Here is a 17,359-nt window from a genome sequence, read left to right as displayed (position 1 = left end):
CTCAAGACCCTTATGCAAAAAAAAAAAAAAAAAATTAACCCAATTAAAAGATGGGACAATGAAAATGAGATGAAATCTCTCTAAGAAAGAATATGAACAGCCAAAAAGCATGTAAGGAAATGCTCAATATCCTTCATCATAAGGGAGATGCAGATTAAAACCACAATGAGGTGCTATCTAACCCCTGTCAGAAAGGCAAAGATTAAATATATAAAAAGTGATAAGTGTTGGTGAGGATGTGATGAAAAGGGAACTCTCCTACCCTATTGGTGGGAATGTAAACTGGTTCAGCCACTGTGGAGAACAATATGGAGGTTCCTCAAAGATCTACAAATAGAACTACCATTTGATCCAGTAATACCATTTCTGGGTATCTACCCAAAGGACAGGAGAATACTCAGTTGGAAAAGCGCTTGCACATCAATGTTTATTGTAGCATTATTCCCGATCACCAAGACATTGAACCAACCCAAATGTTCACAAACAGATGAATGGATTGAAGAAGTGTGGCACATATACTCTATGGAATACTACTCAGAAAAAAAAAAAAAAAGAAAGAAAGAAAGAAAGAAAGAAAGAAAGAAAGAAAAACAAACACACAAGATTCTGGCATTTGATAGAAAGTGATCAGATATGGAGGACCTACTGCTGAGTGAAGTAAGTGAAAGAAAGATATTATATGTATCCACTTAATATATACCAACTATCCACACTCTATGGCAGAGATTGAAATATTGGAGGACATAAAAGCAGTGACAATAGCTAACAATGATGAGACCATGTGGAATGGGGTGGGAGAAGAAGATTATAGAGAAAGATAGCAAGAGAACAAATAGAGAGGCAGGACATTAGTAGAACACATATATGGTTTATTATCTGTTGATGATGACATGTATAGTATTCTCAACTGGATTGGTCTGAGAAGTATTTCATGTTGGGTAAAGTCTTTTTATAAGCAAAATGATAAATAGTGATTGACTATTTAAAAAAATAATTGAAATAATAATAATCAGGAAAAAATGAAAAGCTATTGGATGATGAAATGGGGATTCTAATGTCTCTATATTGACTGATATAAATGGTATTCCTCCCGGAAAAAGAAATGTAATACACTGTAAAGTTATATGTGATTCAATGTAATATAAACAAGATTATGATGATAATAAATAGATAAATAGGGGGAAAAAAACTTGGCCTAGGCTCAATGAGTGGTAGACCACTGGACTTAGACATGCTGGTGTGGTTCATTCAGGGCTTTCTTGACTATAGCAGTACCCAGGAAGGCTACACAAGTTCCAGAACAGCAGTGTTTTCTCAGAAGCTGCCCTCAAAAGAGACAATGATGCTATTATCCTGGGTACAAGTAGGATATGAAGGTTTTCATTCTTTTCCCTCCCTTCACTATTTGTCTTCCCTAGAATTTTTCTTTTTTTAAAATTTTCACTATAGGGCATGTGTGCTCCTTGAAGGGAGACAGTCATAGAGCTAGAGGGAAAGTGAGAAAAAGCGAGAAAGCACTCCCAAGGTGGATGATCACACTCTAATCCCTTCTCCTCTTGGGATCTTGAGCACACAGGCACATGTGTCCAGTGTGCCCAGGTCTGGGTCCAAGACTCAAATAGTGCAGTTGGCCATGTGATATCTAGTCACCTTAACCACCATGCCTCCAACTGGCCTGAAATATATTTTCAATAGTAACGAAATTTGAAAATTTTACCAAGATGCCAATCTAAACTATTACTCTCTTAAAAAAAAAAAATACCTCCAATATCTACTACATAGATTTACACCAGTGTAAGCCAAACATGCTATTAGGGAAACCAATAAATATGTATCTTTTGCTTTCTATTAAGTAAGAAAAAGCAAGACAGTATTGCTCTTGTCCAATCAGGTTTTAACTAGTATGTGCTTATCCTTTATATAACAAGTGTATTTTATAAGAACAAACACAGGGGAAATATTTTTATTTATTTTATTAGTTGTATGAAAGCCATGCTGGCAACTGAAGAACCTGTAAACATAGTCCATATATTAAGCTGTTACTGTGTATCAGTCATTACTCAGAATTTTCATTTTAGTTTCTGCATGTTATTGTAGTTTCTGTTCCTCTTTATATTCAAGTCTCTAACTTGAACTGAGATAATCATATAGGGTTGGCAAAATAGTGAAAAGCAAATAAGAGAGATGAGAACATTGTTTGAATTAGCCTATGAATTCTTTCAACATTTTCCTCACTTGCACATAGAGGGCATTCTTAACAGTCTTAAAAGAACACTGACATATACATAATAGCAATTAGGAGAAACATTTTAAACATGTTAGAGTAAACTAAAAATCTAAAAATAGACAAACAATAATCCCAACCCCTATCTTGAACATAAAAGCATTATTTCATCTTTTGAGATCCCTAATGATATATAAATTCAAAGCAGAGCACTCACAAGAACCACAATAGAAAAGAAACAGCTGTTTAGCATCTGCATATTGATACCATAGACAAGTTTTCAAGAAAAATGAAAAAATAACACATTTGATTAATGCCTATAAGCTAAACTTCTCATCCCTAGTTATTTTGTTGGCTAAACAGGAAGTTTCTCTCATGTTTTATTCCCTTCGCATTTGGGTCCAATCCTGCCATCCCAGATTGAAGACAAGGACACATGAATTTCAATCACATTATCTGCTTTTTAAATCCAAATTCAAAACTCATATTCTCTCAAAGTAAATATGAACAGTATATCATGAGAGAGAGAGAGCAAACACTTTGTTCAAAGAGAACCAAAGAAAGCATGTTAATTATAACTTGTACTCACATGACCTAGTTTAGGAGGTCAAAGCAATGCAGGCATGGAAAGGTCAAATCTACCAGGCAAACAGGAAATCCATGGAGTTTTTTTTCCATTCCAAGTCATCCATATAAGGTGGGGTTTTCTTTTATGTTTAAGTTTAGACATCATCAGAAAAGTCAAACCACATGAAAATGATGAAAATTGTGCTAAAATGTGATTGATGTTTTGTCTTCTGTACCAGATAAACTCTTTGGCGGAAAGTCTGAATCAGATTCTTCAAGAACTTTACAATGTTAACATAATTAAAAGCTTTTATTCCTCAAAAAAAAAAAAAAAATGGAGAAGACCAGCAGATGGCATAACAACACTAGACTCCTACATAGTTGACCACAGTTTGAGCCCCAGACCCGGCGACTTAAAACTCATTCCAGGCACATGTACATGCATGTCCACGATCCCAAGAGGAAAATGGAGGGAAAATGATTGTGGCACAGCCATGCCCCCTGGAGGGGTGATTTCTCACTTTCCATCTCTCTCTCTCTCTCTGTGTCTGGCGAGCGCGCACATCCTATAGCAAAAAAACTCTCAAAAAAAAAAAAAAAGGAAAAAAAAAAGAAAAAATTTTAAACACTCTTGATAAAGCTCATTATAAAACTTATATAACCATAATACAATATTATAGCACCAGGGGAGTTAACAAATAATAAATAAATAAAGCATGGTTTCTGTAGTAGATGAGGTCAATTATATCCATAACCTTGAAGGGTATTATTCAATAGGTAGGAATGGGGATGAGAATTAAAAAAGACTTTCAAGGAGGATGGAATGACAATAAGATAAGACACATGGCAGAAAAAGTGGTGCAAACAAAGGGAGTGGTAAACAGCCTGGTATACCCAAAGATGGGTTAGGGTTAGAAAAATCATGACAGGGAATGTAGTATTGAGCATGAAAGTGAGGGTGTTAATATCAGTTCTACCACTTAGTATTCTTTTTTTTTTTTTTTGGAGAGTTTTTTTTCGCTATAGGGCGCATGCGCTCGCCAGACAGACAGAGAGAGACAGAGAGATAGAAAGTGAGAAATCACCCTCCAGGGGGGATGGTCACGCCGCAATCCATTCTCCTCCATTCTCCTCTCGGGATCTTGGGCACACATGCACACGCACCCAGCATGAGTTTTAAGCCACCGGGTCCGGGACTCAAATCGCGGTCGACTACGTGGAGTCCAGCGACATAGCCATTATGCTAACTGCTGGTTCCCAGTATTCTTGTAACCTTTAAAAAGTTACATAAACTCTTCCTTAGTTTCCTCTTCAGTAAAATGGAGTCAAGAACAGTGCATAGCTCATTTGCCTTTTGTGATGATGAAATGAGATAATCTCTGTAGTGATTACAAAGGCAGAAAGTAGGTCATAGTCATCTTGTATGTCCAGAAGCAGGCTGGCATAATGGCTATGTCGCTGGACTCCCACGTAGTCAACCGCAGTTTGCGACCCGGAGCCAGTGGCTTAAACTCATGCCAGGCACCTGTGCGTGCTTTCCCAAGATCCTGAGAGGAGAATGGAGAAGGGATTGCAACATGGCCATCCCCCTGGGGGGTGATTTCTCACCTTCTATCTCTCTGTCTCTCTCTGTCTGTCTGGCAAGCGCACGTGCCCTATAGCAAAACCCTCTCCAAAAAAAAAAAAAAAAAAAAAAAATTGGGGGGAAGACTACAAAGAGAGATCCAGGGCAACAAGGCCTTGATCATCAGTTTAAGGGTGTTGGATTGTATGCAATGAGAAACAGATAACATAAAAGTTTGTGATCAATTAATTGAAAATTAATCTAGAAAATAAGTTGTAAGAGAATTATAGTTAGGACTACTATTAAGGAAGCTACAGAGAGCCTAAAAGAGTTGGGGAAATATGAATATAGAAAGGAGAACACCATAAGAAAGCAACAGAACATTTTGTACAGCTTCATAACAATAAATAAAAGAGCTAGATTCAGGAATGACTTAAGCCCTACATTAAACTGACCACTGGTGTGATAACACAAATTCTAGGACTTGAATATCCTTAACATATTAATTACAGATAAATCAGACATTTACTGGCAAGAAGGACTTTTATCTCAACCTAGAAAAAGCCAAGAAAACAGATAATTTCTAAGGTTTAGACTTAAATCCAAGTCCAAAAGGAGACACATAGTTAAAACAGTAAAGACTGGGTGACCACACAGCCAGAGTTCAATTTCAGCGTACCACTTTCTAGTTGTATAGCAATTTACTAACCCTGTCTTAGTTTGTTCATCTATTAATGCTAGTACCTCTTTCAAAATGTTTTTGTAAGGATTCATGATTTAATATACCTCAAACACTTAGAACTGTGCCTGGTACATAATTAACAATGCTACATGGTAACTATCTTAATTCTTCAGCTATTGCTATTTGATTGAGGCTGAGATTTGCTGATAGTACATAGATCAATCACAAATGCTATGCCACTTTCTCTGAAACAATGGTTGACCCATACATCATGGTCCACTACCACCCCTAGTAAGACTGACTAGTGTTCCATTTCTCTTCACTCTTCACATATCAAGGATACAAAAACTGGTCATTTTACCTAAAATTTAAAAATATTACTCCACATCACAAAGTGGACTGGCTCTAGGAACCAAGAAGTATGGCTTCAGATTACTGATAACAGACATTAAAACAAATCTCCAATTTAGTTTTTTAAAAATAGTTTCAATAATTTTTTGGTTTTAAAAAGTGACATTTTCAAATATGAGTTACAAAAAGTGCATAAGGATACTGTATAAGGATTTAAAAGGAAATTGTGTTATTTCTTGGGTAATAAACTTAAAAATAATAAAAAGTATTCGTTTATCATCACGGTAGACAACTACTAATAAATATTATGTAAAAATTAAGTTACTATACTTTTTATCACCACATTATTACTATATGAAAATATAAAGTGCATATTATTTTAAGTTTTTTGTTCTAATACATAAACTACCAGTTGCTCATTATGGGCCATTTCAAGCCCTCAGTGATTATTCAATGATAGACAAGTCATGCTTAACCAATTCACTAGGTTGAAACTATTTCTTTGATAAATTTATTATCTGCTGCAACTTTAACTACCTTGAATTATTAATGTAGTGTCACATGGACATATTAAGTGAATTCATTCTTTCACTCACTATTGAACACAAGGTAAATGCATTTTATATACCTACTTCTTGGTATCTGAAAGAAATAATGGGAATAATAAGCTACAGATTTTTGAGACACCATTCAAAAAATTTGAGTGAATTTTTGCAAGTCATTATAACTCTGTAATTCCTAGAAAATTTATTCCATTATACATTATTCTCCTTTAGTGCAAAATAAAATAAAATATATATCTGCAAGATTTTATGTTTTTTTCACTCTGCAATGTGGATTAATATTTTTTAATTTTAGGTAAAATTACCAGTCTTTGTATATTTGATATGTGGAGTCTGTACCACACTAATCAAGAAGTGACAATCATGAATGCCTAAAGAAATCCTTTAGAAGTCAAGATGACCTTTCCAGAAAGTACACTTCAATTTTGTTCGTAATTATTCTGCAACTCAAACAAAAAGACTATTCATGATTATTTTATAAAACCACATCTGTCCAGACAAAGCAAATCATGTTTTTATGCCACTCCATAATATTAAGCAACATGATTAAGTGTTCACATCTGTTATTCTCTTAGTCTCCTTTATCAGGAAATAAAAGGAAAACATGAAATAAGAAAATTGATCTTTAACCAAAGAGAAAAGGAAAATATTCCACATTTGGCATGTCAACACTGGCAAACACATTGTCAACCTCTGTACTCAAAAGACCTTAGCAGAGTAAGGGACAGTAATAACATTCAAATTCCTCCCAACAGCCTCCCAGATGCAATTTACCTGATTACCTCTTAAAAACAGGTACATTAATGAGGTTTGCAGTGTCAGTGCTATTCCTCCTATTCTTTAATGTGTGGAACAAGCAAGAAGCATGTCATGGCTAAAAACTCAATCTTGCAGATAGAGTGCCTGGAGCTCAAATCCGCGCAACCCCACTTACAAAATGTGTGACACTGAGCAAGCTACTTCTCAAAACCTCAGCTCTTTCATTTATAAAGTCAGTGCCAATAGAGAATTTTGCACAGTCTCTGCTTACAATACAAGCCCTTAGTAAACGGTAAATAATTAAGATTAATATTACAACTTAATCAGAAGTGACAAATTCATTCAGCAACAGAGGCATAAATGATGAGTACATTTGTATGACTGAGTAAGGATTAAGTTCATTCTAGTTAGAGGAGTCAGTATTAACAGCGGTAAGAGAGGCCAGAATTCAGTTCTTAGGCAAGTAGAATAAGTCCTACTCTTACTGAACTGTAATTTATTTTATTCACCAAGCAAGAAAATTAACAAAATTATTCTAGCAGTAAGGGTTGAAGGTAGCATCAATGAAGAAAGGATTGGTGTGCTCAATTAGAAATCAATTGTAATGTACCTTATGAACATCCTTTGCAGAATGAGTGGCAGGTAGAAGGATGGAGCTGCAGAAAGAGCAATTCATCTCTGCCTGCATGCCTCTGAACTCTCAGGTGTGTTAACTGGGATCTGAAGAGTCACACCTCCCCACCCCACCCCCACCCCCATGCCTTCCAAACATCTGCTGAAGAGTGAGTGTCAGGGAGAAGGACAGAGCAGCAGAGAAAGTGCAGCTCATTTCTGCCTGCATGCCTCTGAACTCACAGACTTTATAGTTTCCTGAAGCATGGGGCACACATTGCATGCTACCCAACCACTTCTGTCTACCTCAGTTGAAACCCTGCAGTACAGCCCCAACAGGTGCACCTGTTCTCTAGAAACTGGGAGGACTTTGGAATATCCAGTTCAAATGACAAAAGTGCAGGATGTTAAGTGAGTTTCAGGGAGACAGAACTGTAGAGAGATTGCAAATCACCTCCTTCTGCATGCCTCTGAACACTCAGGATTAACTCCAAGAAATTAGGAAGAAACATACAATCCATCAGATGTCCACAAACCAATACAGAGATATAAGAAATATGAGAAATCTAGAAAATATCTATCCCTCAAGAAAAAAGAACTACTCCTCATCCACAAACAGTATATTGGAACTCATGGAAATGTCAGATAAAAATTTCAGAATATTCATAGTGACAACAGCAAATGAGATGCAAGAAAAAAGAGACAATGAACTCCAGGAGATGCAAGAAAAAAGAGACAACAAAATAAAGGAAATAAGGAAGTCCTTCTACTATATGAAAGAAGAAATAGGGACCAGCAGTTAGTACAATGGCTATGTTGCTGGATTCCCATGTAGTCAACCACAGTTCGAGTCCCAGAGCAGCGGCTTAAACTCACACCGGGCGCGTGTGCGTGCGTGCCCAAGATCCCGAGAGGAGAATGGAAGAGAGGGGATTGTGGCGTGGCCATCCTCCCTGGGGGGATGATTTCTTGCTTTCTGTCTCTGTCTCTCTCTGTCTTTCTGGCGAGCACACACGCCCTATAGCAAAAAACCTCTCCAAAAAAAAAAAAAAAAGGAAAATAGAAACCATAAAATATTCAGATAGAACAGTAGAGATGAAGGCTGCAATATAAGAAAGAAAAACCTCCCTAGAAAGTATTAAAAAGCAGATCAGGGGACCAGCAGGTGGCGTGGTGGTTAAGGTGCTGGACACTCCCACATGGCCGACCACGGTTCGAGTACCAGACCTGGTGGCCTGCTTTCTCACTTTCCCTCTCTCTCTCTGGTCAAATGAAAATAAATGAATGAATAAATAAAATTAAAAAAATAATTTTTTTAAAAAAAGCAGATCAGATCATGCAGAAGATTGAATATTGGATGCAGAAGAATTAATCTCAGATGTAGAAGACAAAACCTCTGACCTAGAAAGATATCACCAAAAAGACTTAGAAAATAACTCCCCAAAATGAAAATAACATGCAAGAAATACTAGATACCATTAAGTGCCCAAAACATCCAGATAATTGATATCCCAGAAGGTGAATAAACCAATAAGCGTATAATCTATTCCATGAAATCCTGCAAGAAAACTTTCCAAACCTAGAGAAGCATTCAAACATCCAGACCCAAGAAACAAAAAGGACTTCAAATAGAATCAACGCAAGATCTTCTCCAGGGTACATCATAGCCAAATGGATCAACACCACAGATAAAGACAAGATACTAAAATTGGCAAGAGGGAAATGTCAAGTTACCTATAAAGGTTACCCCACCAGGCTAACTTTGGACCTCTCATCAGAAACATGGCAAGCATGGGAAGAATGGGAAAATATACTCAGTCTTAAAGGAAAAACATTTCAGCCAAGATTACTATACTTGGCAAGATTATCCTTCAAATGGGAATAAAAGATGAAAACATTCTGAGATAAATAAAACCTGAAAGGATTTACCTATACCAGATCAGTTCTTCAAGAAGTTCTGAAGAGAGTGCTATACCAGGAAAACTAAAGACAGAAAGACAGAAATAACTGAAAACAAAAACAAAAACAACAACAAAACACAAAACAGAAAAATTGCCAACTTAACGGTAGGAACAACCCCAGAAATATTGATAATAACATTGAATGTTAATCAATTAAACTCTTCAATCAAGAGACACAGAATGGCTGAATGGGTTTAAAAACAAACAAACAAAAACCCGGAAACCCTCTGCTGCCTGTAAAAAACACATCTCATGGATAAAGATATACATAGACTAAAAGTGAAGGGCTGGTAAAAAGATATTCCATAAAACCAAAATAGGACTGGAGTTGCAATGCTGATCTCAGACAAAATAGACTTTAAGACAAAAACTATAAGAAAAGACAAAGCACATTATATAGTAGTAAAAGGGCTAATTCATAAAGAAGATAAAATGCTTATAAATATCTATGTACCCAACTCAGGAATACCCAAATACATCAAGGAAAGACTGTTTGCTCTAAAAGGAGAGATAGACAGCAACACACTAATTGTTGGGGAATTGCTGGGGATTTCAACACTCCATTATCTCCTTTAGACAGATCATATAGACAAAAGATAAGCAAAGAGATACAGGATCTAAACGATACCATGAATCAAGCAGACTTAACAGATATCTATAGAACCTTCCACCCAAACACCATGAAATATACATTTTTCTCATCCCTGCATGCAATATTCTCAAAGATTGACCACATGATAGGTCACAAAACAAGCCTTTATAGATTCATAGGCATAGAAACTATATCTGACATCTTCTCTGACCATGATGGAATTAAACTTCATATTAATTTCAAGAAAGATCTTTGAAAATAAACAAACACATGGAAACTAAACAACCCACTTCTGAATGATTTCAAACTACTAAAGAAATTAAGACTGAAATCAATAGATTCACGGAAACTAATGATAATGAATACATGAGTCTCCGTAATTTATGGGATACAGAAAAAGTAGTCATAACAGGGAAGTTCATAGCAATCAGTGAGCATAAGAAAAAGATGGAGTGGTAGCAAATGGACAGCCTAATATGCCCCAGGGAACTGGAAAAATAAAAACAAAATTTTTTTAAAATGTCAGGAGAAGAGAAATAATGAAGATTTGAGAAGAAATAAATACAATAGAAAACAAACAAACCATATAGAAAATAAATGAAACCAAAAGCTGGTTCTTGGAAAAGATAAACAAGATTGACACACCATTAGCTAGACTAATTAAGAAGATGGATAGGAACTAGATAAATCAAATGCATAATGAAACAGGCACAATAGAAATACAAAACATCATTAGAGGATACTATAAGCTACTATACTCCAACAAACAAGAAAACCTGGATGAGATGTACAGATTGCTCAACACATATAATCTACTAAGACTGAATCAGGAAGACGTATAAGCAATGAAATTGAATTAGTAATAAACAACTTCCCAACAAAGAATAGCCCAGGCCCTGTTAGGTTCACTTCTGAATTCTAGAAAACTTTTAAAGAAGAGTTAATCCCCATTCTACTCAAATTATCTGTAAAGATTCAAAAGCAAGGAACCCTCCCAAATTCATTTTATGAACTCTCCATAACTCTCAACCCCAAAACAGATAAGGACACAACAAGAAAGGAAAACTACAGACCAGTATCTCTGATGAATATATATGCAAAATATTCTCAACAAAATGCTAGCAAATTGTATCTAACAACAAATAAAAAAGATTATTCATCATGATCAGATAGGCTTTATTCTAGGAATGGTTTAACATACGCAAAACCATACATATAATACACCATATAACAGAAAGGAAGATTAAAAACCATATGATCATTTCAACTGATGCAGAAAAAGTATTTGACAAAATACAACATCCCTTCATAATTAAGACTCATCAAAATCAGCATAGAAGGGTCATTTCTCAACACAGTTAAAACCATCTATCAAAAACCTATAGTTAACGTTATACTGAATGGGGAAAAGCTCCAAGCTTTTCCACTAAAAACTGGTACAAGACAAGGCTGCCCATTCTCTTCACTCCTTTTCAACACAGTGCTGGAAGTCCTAGCCAATGTAATCAAAAAAGAGAATAAAGTAAAGGGCATTCAAATAAGAGAAAAAAGGTCAAATTATCTCTATTTGCAGATGACATCATTGCATACACAGAAGACCTGAAGGTATAAAGAAACTTCAGGAAGTTGCCCAACCGCATCTGGCAGTGCCAGCACAAACCTCGTTTCACCACCAAGAGCCCAACACCTTCAGAAGAAGGTGCCCAGGGCTACCCAGGGCAGCCCAAATAAACTCAGACTGGCCAAATAAATAAATAAATAAATAAATAGATAGATAGATAGATAAAGTGGCGGGATACAAAAATCAACATACAAAAATCCATAACATTTCTATATACAAACAACAAGCAGACTAAGGTAGAACTGAAGAAAGTAATTCCATTTAGCACAGTTTTAAAAAATATAGGATACCTAGGAATAAATCTAACCAAATAAGTCAAAGACTTCTACAAGGAAAACTATGAAAATCTAAAAAAAAAAAAAAATTTAAATGACATCAAAAAGAGGAAGGACATCCCATGTTCCTGGATTGGAAGAATTAATTAATCAAAATGGCAATTCTACCCAAATTAATATACATATTTAAGGCAATCCAAGTCAAAATACCAGGAGCATTCTTCACACATTTAGAAAAGACAATAATAGAATTTGTTTGAAATCATAAAAGACTCCTATTTCTAAAGCAATCCTGTGCAATGAAAGTGGAGTAGGAGGCATCTCACTCCCTGACCCCAAAATATATGATAAAGTTGTGATAATCAAAACAGCATGATACTGGCACAAAAATAGACATGTGGATAAATAGAACAGGATAGAGACCCCAGAAATAAATCCCAAAACATACAACAAACTAATTTTTGACAAAGGGTACCAGTCAATCCAGTGAGAAAAAGAAAACCTCTTTAGCAAATGGTGCTCAAAAAACTGAGTACCCACCTGTAGAAAGGTGAATCTTATCTCTCACCATTAACATAAATCAACTCGGGAACCAGCAGTTAGTGTAATGGCTATGTGGCTGGACTCCCACGTAGTCGACCGTGGTTCGTGTCCCGGACCCGGTGGATTAAAACTTATGCCGGTCATGTGTGCGTGCATGCCCAAGATCCTGAGAGGAGAATGGAGGAGAAGGGATTGCGGCGTGACCATCCCCCCTGGGGGTGATTTCTTGCTTTCTGTCTCTATGTCTCTCTCTGTCTGTCTGGCAAGCGCACGCGCCCTATAGCAAAAACCTCTAAAAAAAAAAACAACAACATAAATCTACTCAAGGTAGATCAAAGATCTAAACCTAAGACCTCAAACTATAAAACTACTGGTGGAAAACACTGGGAAAACTCTGGGAGGACAGGCAAAGACTTCTTAAATAAGACCCCGAAAGCACAGATAATAATCCCCAAAATAGACAAGTAGAATTACATCAGATTAATATGTTTCTGCACAGCAAAAGACACAGTAATTAGTGTGAATCAACAACCCTAAGTTTGGAAAAGTATTTTTGTAAAGTATGCCTCAGATAAGGGACTGATAACCAGAATACACTCAAGCAGCTTGTCAGAAAAAAAAAAAAAAAAAAAAAAAAATTCTCTAAGGAAAACATATGAACAGTCAAAAAGCATATGAAAAAATGCTCAGCATCCCTTATCATAAGGTAGATGCAGATCAAAACTGCAATGAGACACCACCTAACAACCCCAGTCAGAACAGTGAACATGAAAAAAAAAAAAGGGTAAGTGCTGGTGGGGCTGTGGTGAAAGGGGAACTCTCCTATACTTTTGGTGGGAATGTAAATTGATTCAGCCACTGTGGAGAACAATATGGAGGTTCCTTGTAGATCTATAAATAGAACTATTTTATGATCTAGCAATCTCACTCCTGAGTATCTACCCAAAGGACAAGAGAACACTAAGTCAGAAAAGTGTTTGCACATCTATGTTTATTGCAGCATTATTCATAATTGCCAAGACATGGAACCAACCCAAATGTCCATGAACTGATAAATGAATGGGAAAAGTGTGGCACATATACTCTATGGAATACTATTCAGCCATAAAAAACAACAATATACTGGGATTTGATAGAAAGTGGATGACTATGGAAGATTTACTGCTGAGTAAAGTAAGCCAGGCTATGAAAGAGAGACATTGTTTCTCTCCACTTAATATATACCCACTGCACACTCTATGGTGGAAACTGAAAGACTAGAGGGAGATTGAAGACAGGGAGGGAAGAGGATAGGAGAAGGGGGAGAGTTTGAAGAGGGGATTTAAATGGAGAAAAATGGAAAGGCAGATGAATTATTGTCTGTTGATGGCATACTGGACTGAGCTGGCATGAGGTACGTTCATGTTGGGTAAATTCACTTTACAAGCTAATTGATGTATACTGACTGAATGTATAAAATCAACTGAAATTTTAAAAAAAGAAACAACCTAAACATCTACAAACTGATTACTGAATATATTAAATTTGGTATAATCATTCCATTGAATATTATTAGTAATAAAAGAAGTTTTGATACGTGGGTACAGCATGGATGAAACTGAAACTTATTATACTAGTGAAAGAAGTCAGTTACAAATGGCAATAAATTAGATAATCCATTTATATAAGATTAATACAGAAGTTAGAGATAAAAAGTAAAGTGTAGATTGTCTAGAGAGTAATAGGAAGTAAATTGTATGCTAGATGATATTTCTTTTGGGATAATAAAAAGGCCCTAAAACTGTAAAAATAAATAAATAAATAAATAAATTTAAGAAAAGAAGAAAAAGAAAGAGAAAACAAAAGAAAATAAATAAATTGTAAAATTTCAAGCCAGAGAAGTTTAGGACTGAACTAAGACAATCTAAGGAATTAACTCAAGTTGTTTTTATAGATTCTATACTCTTAACCTCAAGCCTATGACGAGGGTTGGTCTGTATTATAAAGAGAGGGAAACAAGCATTGCTCATAATAGAGCTCATTTTAGCTACTTACTATCCTAAAAAGGAACCCAAATATTAACTATGCTTACAATTAATTTAAGACCAGTATTCAATTGTTGGTTTATTTTTTTAATACGAATATTAAGAATCGAGTAATAAAGTGATGCTTCAGTTATGTTTTTCTAAAATTAAAATAATAATGGGAACCACATTATCATATTATTATAAGGATTTAACCGATTACCGTATGTAGAATATTAATGTCTGACACATGTTCAGTGGTTTTAGTTAATAACAGTAGTAGTGGGAGCACTGTTGCTTAAAATATTATGAACCAGATAAAACCATATCTAAAGTTCAGTTTTCTGGCAATCTCAATCACTCAGAAGTAAGAAAAAGAACAGCAGGTTACCATGGATTTTATCTCAGCACTCCACTTAGTACTTTATTATTTTTTTAAAACTTAACACATAATCCTTGGTAAGCTTCTAAAAAAATCTTATAACTGAATAAAACCAACAAACTAAAAATGCTAAACATGAAAATGAAAAGTCTGATATAGAGAACAAGAAAGCTAAAAATCAAATGCCACAGGGAGAGAAAACTGACATTTGTTAGGCCTAGTTACTTAGCATGTATTATTCACTTAATTCTCAAGACAATTCTTGAATTTATCAAGAAATCTATCCATTTCCAAATGGCAAGCCTACTACACAGAGTAACAGTAAGTAGCCCATACTTCTCACTTTGTGACAGTGAAAATTTCTTTTTTCATTTAAAAAGTTTTTTAAATTTTATTTCAAGTTCTTTTATACATTCAATCATGTTATTTAGCTTGCAAAGTGAATATTCCAACATGTGTACATTTCTCCCCAGTCCAGTTGATTATACTGTAAAGTTATCTTCAATAAATAATACTCCATTTCTTTGTCCCATTAATGCTTTGCCTCTATTTTTCTCCTTAACGTCCTTTCTCAAACTCTACTCCTTCACCCTCTCTCTTCCCACACTTATCTGGTATTCACAACCATTTACTGTGTTTCCATATCCTTTAGTCATTCAGTTTTGGTCATGGAGTGTGGACATTAAAGTGATTTTTGTATGGAGCTTTGTCAATTTAAAAGGTGATTTCATATGCCTTAGGGTGTAGGGAGTGTTTTATTTTGTTTTGTTTAGACAGAGCCTCACTATGTCATGATCCTTCTGCCTCAGCTTCCTGACTATTTGGGATTACAAATGTACTCCACTGTGCCTGGCAGTTGCATTATTCCCTTTAATGAGATACAGCAGCTACTAAGATTGCAAACAGCACTCTACTGGCTAATTACAGTGTCGTCATAGTCATTATTATCATCATATTCTCTTTTGTCGTTACAAGAAAATGAAGTTTAATCTCACAAAATTGGTATAGACAATAATGAAGAAAAAAATCATTTTAGATCAAGAAAGAAGAAAAAGAAATGGAAAACTTTATTGCCAAATTTACCACAAAGGAGGGACTGAATAGCAAAGTACAAACAGGATAAAAATTAAGCTTGGAAAGTAAATGACAAACAAATTAGAGAAATTCTTCTAGAACTCAGATCTCAAAGGTAAAGAGATGAAAAATATATATACAAGGCCAGTTCCAAAGAACCAATTAATGTATAATAGGAATTGCAAAATGAGAACAGGACAAGAATCAATATTCAAAGAATTAATAGGAAAAACATTTCCTGGTCCAAAAAAAGAAAGGCCTTCCTCTAAAAATGAGAGTATATAGTGTATTTTAGACATTTCTAAATGTGACTCTTGAAAACAGAGTCACATTTATACAAACCAGAAATAACAGATATTTTGCAGGGGCTGTGCAAAGTAAGTGTAGATCAGAACTATCAGTAAATGGAAAAGGGACCAATGAGCCAGGAGTCATTTGTACTATACTCTAACACACTCAAATCATCTTAAATTCTTCCTAGAATGAGTCAGAATGTTGGAAAATTGTATTTGTGGTTTCCAACTGCATGGGAGAGCAACCTGGAGAGACTGACAGCCAGGTAGTACAATACCTGCAGCTGCCACTCACCTTTACTATAATGTAAAAACAAAACAAAAATGTGTGTGTGTGTGTGTGTGTGTGTGTGTGTACATACTTGTATACCCAAAAGAAATAAAAACTGGGTGGGAGAAGGGAAGTCCACTTTACTTTCAAACTTTTCTTTAAGCCACAAAACCATTTCTTCAAGCATAGTACCTAAGACAGATTGACATACCTCATTTTTTATAGAAGTAGGTGGAGTGAAAAGATTTTACCATTAAATGTGATTAATAGATCACCTGCTAAATTAACACCAGGCTGAACTAGAAAGTTTATTTTTCCTGGTTGTAAGCAGTTTAAAGCCGTTATAATTAGGGACAATTCTCTCTCATTATTCTACTACCCCCAAGACTCCATGTGCATCCAGATGGTACCAGATGGCTTTCTACCACATCCATATTTTATGCAACAAGGCAGAGAAACATACCCCTCTCTTTAGGGACATGACCCAGACATTGCCCATAGTACACCTGCTCACCTCTTACTGGCTGAGCAGAGTCATATGGCCACATCTAACTGCAGAGAAAAATGAAAAAGCTGGAGCCAGCAGATGGTGTAGTGGTTAAGCTGTAGTAGAATTCCATGTAGTTGACTGCAGTTTGAGTCTTGGACCCCATGGCTTGAAACTCACATCGGGCACATGTGTGTGCATGTCAAAAATCCTGAAAGGAAAATGAAGGAATTGCAGCAAGGCCATCCCCCCTGGGAAGATGATTCCTTGCTTTCTGTCTCTGTCTCTCCAGCAAGCACATGTGCCCTATGGAAAAAAATCCCTCAAAACAAAACAAAAGAAAGAAAGGAAGAAAGAAAGGAAGAAAGAAACAAACAAACAATAATGTAATAATTAGCTCAGTAGAAACATGCCAAAATAAATTTCTGTAGAAACAGGTAAAAGTAATTTGGAGAACTACCATTTCTAGCACACTTACCTATCAACTCTTCACCAAAAAAACATTTGCAATGTCCCTAGGCACAACTATTGAAAA

The 17,359-nt window shown here is 35.6% G+C and overlaps 1 long non-coding RNA gene and 1 pseudogene across 2 annotated transcripts in view; one reads left to right on the top strand and one right to left on the bottom strand.

Annotated features, from left to right (window-relative positions):
- The window catches only part of LOC102470362 (uncharacterized), a 125,852-nt gene that overhangs the window by 18,038 nt on the left and 90,455 nt on the right, over positions 1 to 17,359 (bottom strand). The gene's annotated exons all lie outside the window — the stretch shown is intronic.
- LOC114007071 (uncharacterized) lies at positions 16,262 to 16,374 on the top strand (annotated as a pseudogene).

The sequence above is a fragment of the Tupaia chinensis genome, unplaced genomic scaffold, assembly GCF_000334495.1.
Source record: "Tupaia chinensis unplaced genomic scaffold, TupChi_1.0 Scaffold000117_2, whole genome shotgun sequence".
NCBI classification, from domain to species: domain Eukaryota; kingdom Metazoa; phylum Chordata; class Mammalia; order Scandentia; family Tupaiidae; genus Tupaia; species Tupaia belangeri.
The sequence above is the reverse complement of the archived record's forward strand: the minus strand, read 5'-3'. Positions and strand labels throughout refer to the sequence as shown.